Below are 9,067 nucleotides of genomic sequence, written 5' to 3' on the forward strand. Positions count from 1 at the left end.
TGACTCAAAGTCGTGCCTTGATATAGAGATGAAGGATTTACATAGTTCAAGTATTAGGATCCAAAATCATGGTTCAATTCCAAAAATTAAAACAATTTGCACAGGGTTTAGCTAAAGGTGGCAAATGTAACTTTAGATCACTATTTACCAAAAAAAACATTCTTTGAAAGGCTTATATACCTGTAATACGTCTGCTTGGGTGGGTCGAAAACTAGCATTTTTTCTAATAAATCCAGAGCCCCCCGGAGAAGTGTTACAAAATCTAGCAGAAAATTGTTGCCTCGGGTATTGCGGGAGCTGTCTCACGTATCTTCTGGCATTGTCACTCCTAAGAAATCCAAGACTAGCATCATCGGGAGAGCCAATGAGCTATTGCAATTCCGAAAAACATAAAGAGCAAAAGCAAGAAGAAACTACATCAGTTTGTTAATACATTACAAAAAACAGATGAACAAGAACAAGAAGAAACCAATTCAGTTTGTTTTTATAGATTAAAGTTGTCAAGAAAACCGGAATGCTTAAGATGAAATTCGAATAAGTCAAAAAAAATTTGATATGTACATCAGGTATCATTTTTCCATTAGAAAATACCTCTGTGATAAGTTTGTACAAGCTGTTTCTTTGGTTCTTCAATGCCCACAACCTCATCTTCTTCCAATAGAAGAGCGTCATACGTTTTGCTGCTTGATCCTTGAAATCATAAATCCCTTTCAATGTCATCTGAGTCTTGGCAACGTTTTCCATTCTCAACTTTATTTTTTGGAACTCAGACGCAACACCATAACAAAGTAGTGTTTCAAAACATACAACCGAGATCAAAATCATGCACATACGCGATGCCAAATTTAGAGTAAAACAACATCATAAAAAAAATTTATAAGCACCCAATTTATGTTCTTATTAAATTTAAAAACAGTTTATCTCAATAATGTTCTACCACGTTTGATTTACCCATACTTCCATCACTACTTAGTTTGTGTATATCCACCGTGTTTTGAAGATTCATACATTTTCCTTCAAAAAACACAAACAAGAACTCATCCTCCTAGCATAAACCAAAACAAAACTGATCACATATGGTCTGAAAATCACTTAACCTCCTATTTCGTTAAATACAGAGATTACCGAAAACAAATAAATGAAAAAATCAATAGGGACGAGAAAAGAGGGTTCAATCATAAAAATGGGACCTGAATTTTGGCTCTTCTCCATCGGTATCTCGCTCTGGCCGGTGGTGGACCACCTGTGATGGTGGCGTTGATGAATCAAAGGGATGAAGACATAGAAGAATTTCTTACGGTATCGGGCACAATATCATGGGAATTTGCAAGAGAAATTCGCTAGTGATAGATCCCGCCACCCAGTTCCTCCTCTTTCCCCGCTGCCCAAACATCACGAGAGAAGGAAATATGAAGAACTAATTGAAAGAGGGAAGGAAGAGGAATGAACGAATAAAATCATTTTAGAAATTGAAGAAATAATTATTTCGATGTGGCGGAGGAAAGAGGAATGAGCAAATAAAATAATTTTAGAAATTGAAGATTAAAAGATGAAAATGAGGAAAGAGGAATGAGCAAATAAAATAATTTTAGAAATTGAAAATTAAAAGATAAAAATGTGGCTAAAAAAGTTTGGTGGTTTGAATGAGGTGTCAACACTATCTACAAACCCGAGTTAGAAACCGATATACTGTGCTGCTCTGTCAAACCGGCAATAAAGAGTCATTAACTCTTGTGAACGATGGGACCACCATCGCCAGCTATCAGCGGTCAAGTCCGGGCTCAAGGTTTTCCTTTGGAAGATAGTGTGCACAACTTCACTCAACTCCACAAACTTATTGCCCCAGCTATGGTTACAGGCTCTCGCGACTGAGCCCGGCAAACCAAAGATTGTGGAATTCATTTTATAAATAGAAAATTATTTTTTGAATTTTCTATGTGGGACAAGTATTTTTATGAATTATAAATATTATATGTGTTTATTAAATTTTAATTATTTTAACTTTACAAAAATCTCTAATAATTATTTAATAATATTTATTACCATAATAAAAATATCTATAATAACGATATGTTAATGCTAATATTAATATGATATATAGTTGTCGTAAATATATTTCTTTAACAAAAACAAAGCATTTATGATTTATCACCAATTTAATATATTTCTAAAAATATTTTTAAAAAAAAACTTTAAAATCTACACTTTATTAATATGTGAAACAAAATCAAAGTTTTACATTGTGTATTGTCAAAATTTTCATTTGTTTATACAAACTTGATATTTTTTTGATGATGCTTTTGTAAATTCGATGAATATGATGAGGTCAAAATTGACAAATTATGTGTATGTTTAATAAAGATGGAATTTTCCATAAAATTATAATACCAAAACTCGTTTGTTTTTGTTGGCTTGTATAAATCTATATCTATCATAAAATATCTAGTTGCCTAAAAATTTAAAATTATATTAATAGATTCGTGTTAAGTATAAAAAACATCATGATCTTCTTTTACGATACATTTGAATCATAGAAAGTTATATTAAAGAGTAATATGATAAACTAAATTAAATATTAAAAAATTTAGATTAAGATTTAAAAAAAAAAAAAGAAGAAAAATTACCAATAAATACCCAAAAGCAAATTCAAGTTGTTCCTGATAAGTCCCTGTATAAGATATTGTGTGTTCCCACTTCTTGACAAAACTCTGATATTTGTTTCAGTTCTCTATTTGAGCCTAAAATACAAAAATGTCTTTACTTGCTTTTGAAACTCAACAATACTCTTTACTTTTTAAAAATAAAATAAAATTCTTATTAGACAGCGTACAACATGAGTTTTTTCCCCACATTCTTGTTGAAAGTCTTCCAAAATTTATCCCTCAACCATAAACAACAAGGACCCTACACTTATTTTAATCAGATCCATCTTTTCATACGATAAATAATAAAAAAATATTTTTTTTAAAAAACTTTAAAATCTACACTTTATTAATTTGTGAACCAAAATCAAAGTTTTACATTGTGTATTGTCAAAATTTTCATTTTTTTATACAAATTTGAAATTTTTTTGATGATGTTTTTGTAAATTCGATGAATATGATGAGGTCAAAATTGACAAATTATGTGTATGTTAAATAAAGATGGAATTTCCCATAAAATTATAATACCAAAACTCGTTTGTTTTTGTTGGCTTGTATAAATCTATATCTATCATAAAATATTCAGTTGCCTAAAAGTTTAAAATTATATTAATACATTCGTGTTAAGTAAATAAAACATCATGATCTTCTTTTATGATACATTTGAATCATAGAAAGTTATATTAAAGAGTGATATGATAAATTAAATTAAATATTAAAAAATTTAGATTAAGTTTTTAAAAAAAAGGAAAATTTCCTATAAATCCCCAAAAGCGAATTCAAGTTGTTCCTGATAAGTCCCTGTATAAGATATTGTGTGTTCCCGCTGCTTGACAAAACTCTGACATTTTTTTAGGCTCTATAATTGAGCCCAAAATACGAAATGCCCTCAATTGTTTTTGAAACACAACAATATCCTTTATTTTTTAAAATAAAATAAAATTCTTACAAGACAACGTACAATATGAGATTTTTCCCCTCATTCTTGTTGAAAGTCTCCCAAAATTTATCCCTCAACCATAAACAAGGACCCTACAGTTATTTCAATCATATCCATCTTTTTCATATGAGAAATAATTAAAAAAATACTTTTCATAGAAAATTTTACAAAAATCGTCACGTAAATTGGCCTGTTTTGGCTTTTGGTAATGTGATAAAGTAGCCAAAATTTGTTCTTAGTTCGATAAGTGTGTCTTTATAAACAAACAAAAAAAACTTTTAATCGTTTTCGTCAGAGTGCTGACGTGGTACGTGAAAACTGCTAGCTTGACGTAGGATATATGGCATCTCTCACATTACATCAATAATGATCCGGTGAAAATGAAGAAAAGAATCATATACAATTTATTGGACTAAAACCAAACTAACTACTAATAAAATTAAGAAACCAAAACAAATCAACTTACATGAATATTTTTGATAGTTTCTCTAGCATTTAATATTCGATTCATGTTAAGTGGCCACTTTAAGATGGATATATGGTGATTGTTCTAATAATTTAATAGTTTTTTGTCCAAGATTTATCCTTTCCTGAAATCATATTTTAGACTCAAATCAATTAACTATTTTAAGGTGGATCCAGTTTTTCGTTCACAAGACTTAATGAACCAAAGATATCATATAAGAAAAATCGGATGTATTTGATATTTCTACTTATAGAAACATATAATGCTACTCATAATTGTAATTAAATCTTTTTATAAAATAATAATGAGATGTGTAAATTAAGTCGAAATTGTCGGTATAATTTCTTCGGGTGTTGTCTCGAATTCAAAATATTTCCTATTGTGATCCCGAGAATAGCATGAAGTCACAAATAAGAATGGCAACGGAGCGAGTTCGGGGCGACTTTTGCCATATGCGGGACCCATCCCGCCCGGTATAAATTGGGCCCGGACCCAAACCCGCCCCGCCTTTTTTGGGACCCCCTCCGCATTAAAACCCGGTTGGACCCGTCAACACGCTTAGATTTAAATTTAAATTTATTAATTGAATTATTAAATTTTAAATATACATACATGCATATATATTAAATGAAATATATATAATATATGTAAGTGCATATTTAATTATATATTTTATATAAATATATCCACTATATATTTAATATATTATATTACATATATATATATATATATATATATGTACATATATATATATATATATATATATATATATATATATATATATATATGTATGTACATAATATATTATTTATATTCTATTTCTATTTTTTTTAGAGTGATATTCTATTTCTATTTATATATATGTATATGTATATATATATATGTATATATATATATATAGATATATGCGGGTTCACTGAAACCTCGGACCCGTCCTGAACCCGTTGACCAAGACCCGACCCCCTCGCCCACAACCCGTTTGATCGGGTTTTAACCTGCCCCAAACGGGACGGGTCCATTGTCATCCCTAGTCACAAAAGATTTTTTTAAAAAAACCTTTTTTGAAACAAATTAAGAATTTTATCAAGTTCATGCTTCACATAACTGTGTTAGAAGCAAGATTGATTTTTTCTTCTTCTTCTTCTGCATTTTTGTAAATGGTGTAACATTATAATTTGTCATTTTTACCTTTAAAAAACTTTTCATATTCCACAATTATCCTCAATGTTTATAAATATTTTTGGAGATTTTTAAAATGTTAACTTTTGTTCATGAATCATATTTTATTATAAGAATTTATTTTTTAAAAATATATTCTGTAAGTTTTATAAATTTCATTTCATGTATTTTTTTTTTACATATTTTGTCGTTTGTATTTTTATGTTTATTAATCCTATAATATAAATTTTCAAGCATTCTTCGATACAACATATTTGAACTAATATTTATATAATTTTCATATTCGGAAAGCTTTTTCGATTATAATTTGTCCTATAAATATGGATGGGGAAAATAATTGTTTTGGTCTACTAACTTGTCTATTTTTTAGTTTTGGTTCTTTAACTTTCAAATTTGGTTTTGGCATACTAAATTTTAATTTTCGCTGATTTTTTCCAACCGCTTATGGCACCGGAAAATGCTGATATGAAATCGAAAAATAATGACATGACATCGGAAAATGTTGACGTGTCAAACTATCATAGACTCACATCAATAATTGGACCAAAATCACAAAAAAAAAAAAAAAAGTTTGTATACACAAACCAAACTTTTAAAAATTAATAGAGCAAACAAAAAATATTTTTCCTATATGAATGTCCTATTGTTAATCAGACAATTGAATTTAAATAAAGAATTTTCGAAATATCTAGTCAAAATTTCTCCAATCTCCGATAATATATGCAAAACAATGAATTTCGAACTACCACTTTATTCTCCAAACACACTTCTTTTCGCATAACTAGTTACAAAAATATTGTATCATCTTCAAATTCATTAAATTATATTTTAAATTTCACCAATTTTAATTTTTTTTCTAAGTTTTGCACTTGCGAACATATCCAATTTCACCTAGATAAAAAAAACTTTTTTTTAAGAAAATAATACGAAAACTTTTAGTTATATATCTATTTAATTACTATGTATTATAGAGATTGAAATCCGTTCTACAAAATAATACATTAGTAATATATCGATTAATTAATATCTATATAAATTATTAAATTTCATGGTGTTAAAATTATTAATTTATATGGATTTTTCTGTAAAATGATTTTTTTTTAAAAAAAAAAAAGAAAAGAAAAGTATTTAATCAATTTCGCAAAATGAGAATCTAGTGTTATTTACAATTAAAAAAAATCATTAATATAACCGAGATAGACACTGCTATCTAAGACAATGCGAATTCACGGGACAATTACAGGTGTTCATCGTTTGGTTTGGTTCGATTTTTTTTTCGGTTTTCGGTTTTAGAAATATGTTATTCGACATGCGAACCATTGGCCTCCGGTTCAGTTTGATTTTCTCCAGAACGGTTCGGTAATTCGGTTTTAGATACAATTATTTTAAAATAGTTGATATTTACACTCCATTTTGTGTTACTTACACTCCACTATATATGTAAAATAAAGTACAAATTTATTCACAAATGAAGTGCAAATAACAAAAAATGAAGTGGAAATATCAAATCTCTTATTTTAATTAATGATATAAATATATTGTAAAATATAATATGTTATCTTTTTACATGATTTATAACCTTTAAATTCAAAGTAACAATAAACTAATAAAAATGATCATTCACTAAAATTATAACATAAAGTATATAATATAAATATAATAAATTATTCATTTAATAAATTTTGGTTTTTTTCGGTCGATTCAATTTTGAAATATGTAATCCGAAAAACGAACCAAATAAATTTCGATTTTAACAAAATGAGACAAGTTCATGTTTATAAAAATAAAAATTCTGAGTCGAGCAAGTTTTTCATGTGGGAATTAATTATGTGTTTATTAAAATAATTACCTAAAATTTAAAAATAAATGAAGATTGGTTGTAAATGTAATTCCATTCCCGGGCAGAGGGCCATCATCTTATCTACCTTCCATGATTGAGGCATACATCATCCACCTTTCAGATGACTCAAAGTCGTGCCTTGATATAGAGATGAAGGATTTACATAGTTCAAGTATTAGGATCCAAAATCATGGTTCAATTCCAAAAATTAAAACAATTTGCACAGGGTTTAGCTAAAGGTGGCAAATGTAACTTTAGATCACTATTTACCAAAAAAAACATTCTTTGAAAGGCTTATATACCTGTAATACGTCTGCTTGGGTGGGTCGAAAACTAGCATTTTTTCTAATAAATCCAGAGCCCCCCGGAGAAGTGTTACAAAATCTAGCAGAAAATTGTTGCCTCGGGTATTGCGGGAGCTGTCTCACGTATCTTCTGGCATTGTCACTCCTAAGAAATCCAAGACTAGCATCATCGGGAGAGCCAATGAGCTATTGCAATTCCGAAAAACATAAAGAGCAAAAGCAAGAAGAAACTACATCAGTTTGTTAATACATTACAAAAAACAGATGAACAAGAACAAGAAGAAACCAATTCAGTTTGTTTTTATAGATTAAAGTTGTCAAGAAAACCGGAATGCTTAAGATGAAATTCGAATAAGTCAAAAAAAATTTGATATGTACATCAGGTATCATTTTTCCATTAGAAAATACCTCTGTGATAAGTTTGTACAAGCTGTTTCTTTGGTTCTTCAATGCCCACAACCTCATCTTCTTCCAATAGAAGAGCGTCATACGTTTTGCTGCTTGATCCTTGAAATCATAAATCCCTTTCAATGTCATCTGAGTCTTGGCAACGTTTTCCATTCTCAACTTTATTTTTTGGAACTCAGACGCAACACCATAACAAAGTAGTGTTTCAAAACATACAACCGAGATCAAAATCATGCACATACGCGATGCCAAATTTAGAGTAAAACAACATCATAAAAAAAATTTATAAGCACCCAATTTATGTTCTTATTAAATTTAAAAACAGTTTATCTCAATAATGTTCTACCACGTTTGATTTACCCATACTTCCATCACTACTTAGTTTGTGTATATCCACCGTGTTTTGAAGATTCATACATTTTCCTTCAAAAAACACAAACAAGAACTCATCCTCCTAGCATAAACCAAAACAAAACTGATCACATATGGTCTGAAAATCACTTAACCTCCTATTTCGTTAAATACAGAGATTACCGAAAACAAATAAATGAAAAAATCAATAGGGACGAGAAAAGAGGGTTCAATCATAAAAATGGGACCTGAATTTTGGCTCTTCTCCATCGGTATCTCGCTCTGGCCGGTGGTGGACCACCTGTGATGGTGGCGTTGATGAATCAAAGGGATGAAGACATAGAAGAATTTCTTACGGTATCGGGCACAATATCATGGGAATTTGCAAGAGAAATTCGCTAGTGATAGATCCCGCCACCCAGTTCCTCCTCTTTCCCCGCTGCCCAAACATCACGAGAGAAGGAAATATGAAGAACTAATTGAAAGAGGGAAGGAAGAGGAATGAACGAATAAAATCATTTTAGAAATTGAAGAAATAATTATTTCGATGTGGCGGAGGAAAGAGGAATGAGCAAATAAAATAATTTTAGAAATTGAAGATTAAAAGATGAAAATGAGGAAAGAGGAATGAGCAAATAAAATAATTTTAGAAATTGAAAATTAAAAGATAAAAATGTGGCTAAAAAAGTTTGGTGGTTTGAATGAGGTGTCAACACTATCTACAAACCCGAGTTAGAAACCGATATACTGTGCTGCTCTGTCAAACCGGCAATAAAGAGTCATTAACTCTTGTGAACGATGGGACCACCATCGCCAGCTATCAGCGGTCAAGTCCGGGCTCAAGGTTTTCCTTTGGAAGATAGTGTGCACAACTTCACTCAACTCCACAAACTTATTGCCCCAGCTATGGTTACAGGCTCTCGCGACTGAGCCCGG

At 30.0% G+C, this 9,067-nt stretch overlaps 2 long non-coding RNA genes across 2 annotated transcripts; both read right to left on the reverse strand.

Annotated features, from left to right (window-relative positions):
- On the reverse strand, nucleotides 1-1,546 carry LOC140883627 (uncharacterized). The gene is made up of 2 exons (XR_012150432.1): nucleotides 592-1,546; nucleotides 1-369 (listed from the first exon to the last, which is right to left on the reverse strand). It is a non-coding gene; the product is annotated as an uncharacterized lncRNA (long non-coding RNA).
- Nucleotides 1,547-7,189: 5,643 nt separating this feature from the next.
- Nucleotides 7,190-8,735, reverse strand: LOC140883629 (uncharacterized). The gene is made up of 2 exons (XR_012150433.1): nucleotides 7,781-8,735; nucleotides 7,190-7,558 (listed from the first exon to the last, which is right to left on the reverse strand). It is a non-coding gene; the product is annotated as an uncharacterized lncRNA (long non-coding RNA).
- Nucleotides 8,736-9,067: the final 332 nt, after the last annotated feature.

This window comes from Henckelia pumila, chromosome 2 (genome assembly GCF_033568475.1).
Source record: "Henckelia pumila isolate YLH828 chromosome 2, ASM3356847v2, whole genome shotgun sequence".
NCBI lineage: Eukaryota > Viridiplantae > Streptophyta > Magnoliopsida > Lamiales > Gesneriaceae > Henckelia > Henckelia pumila.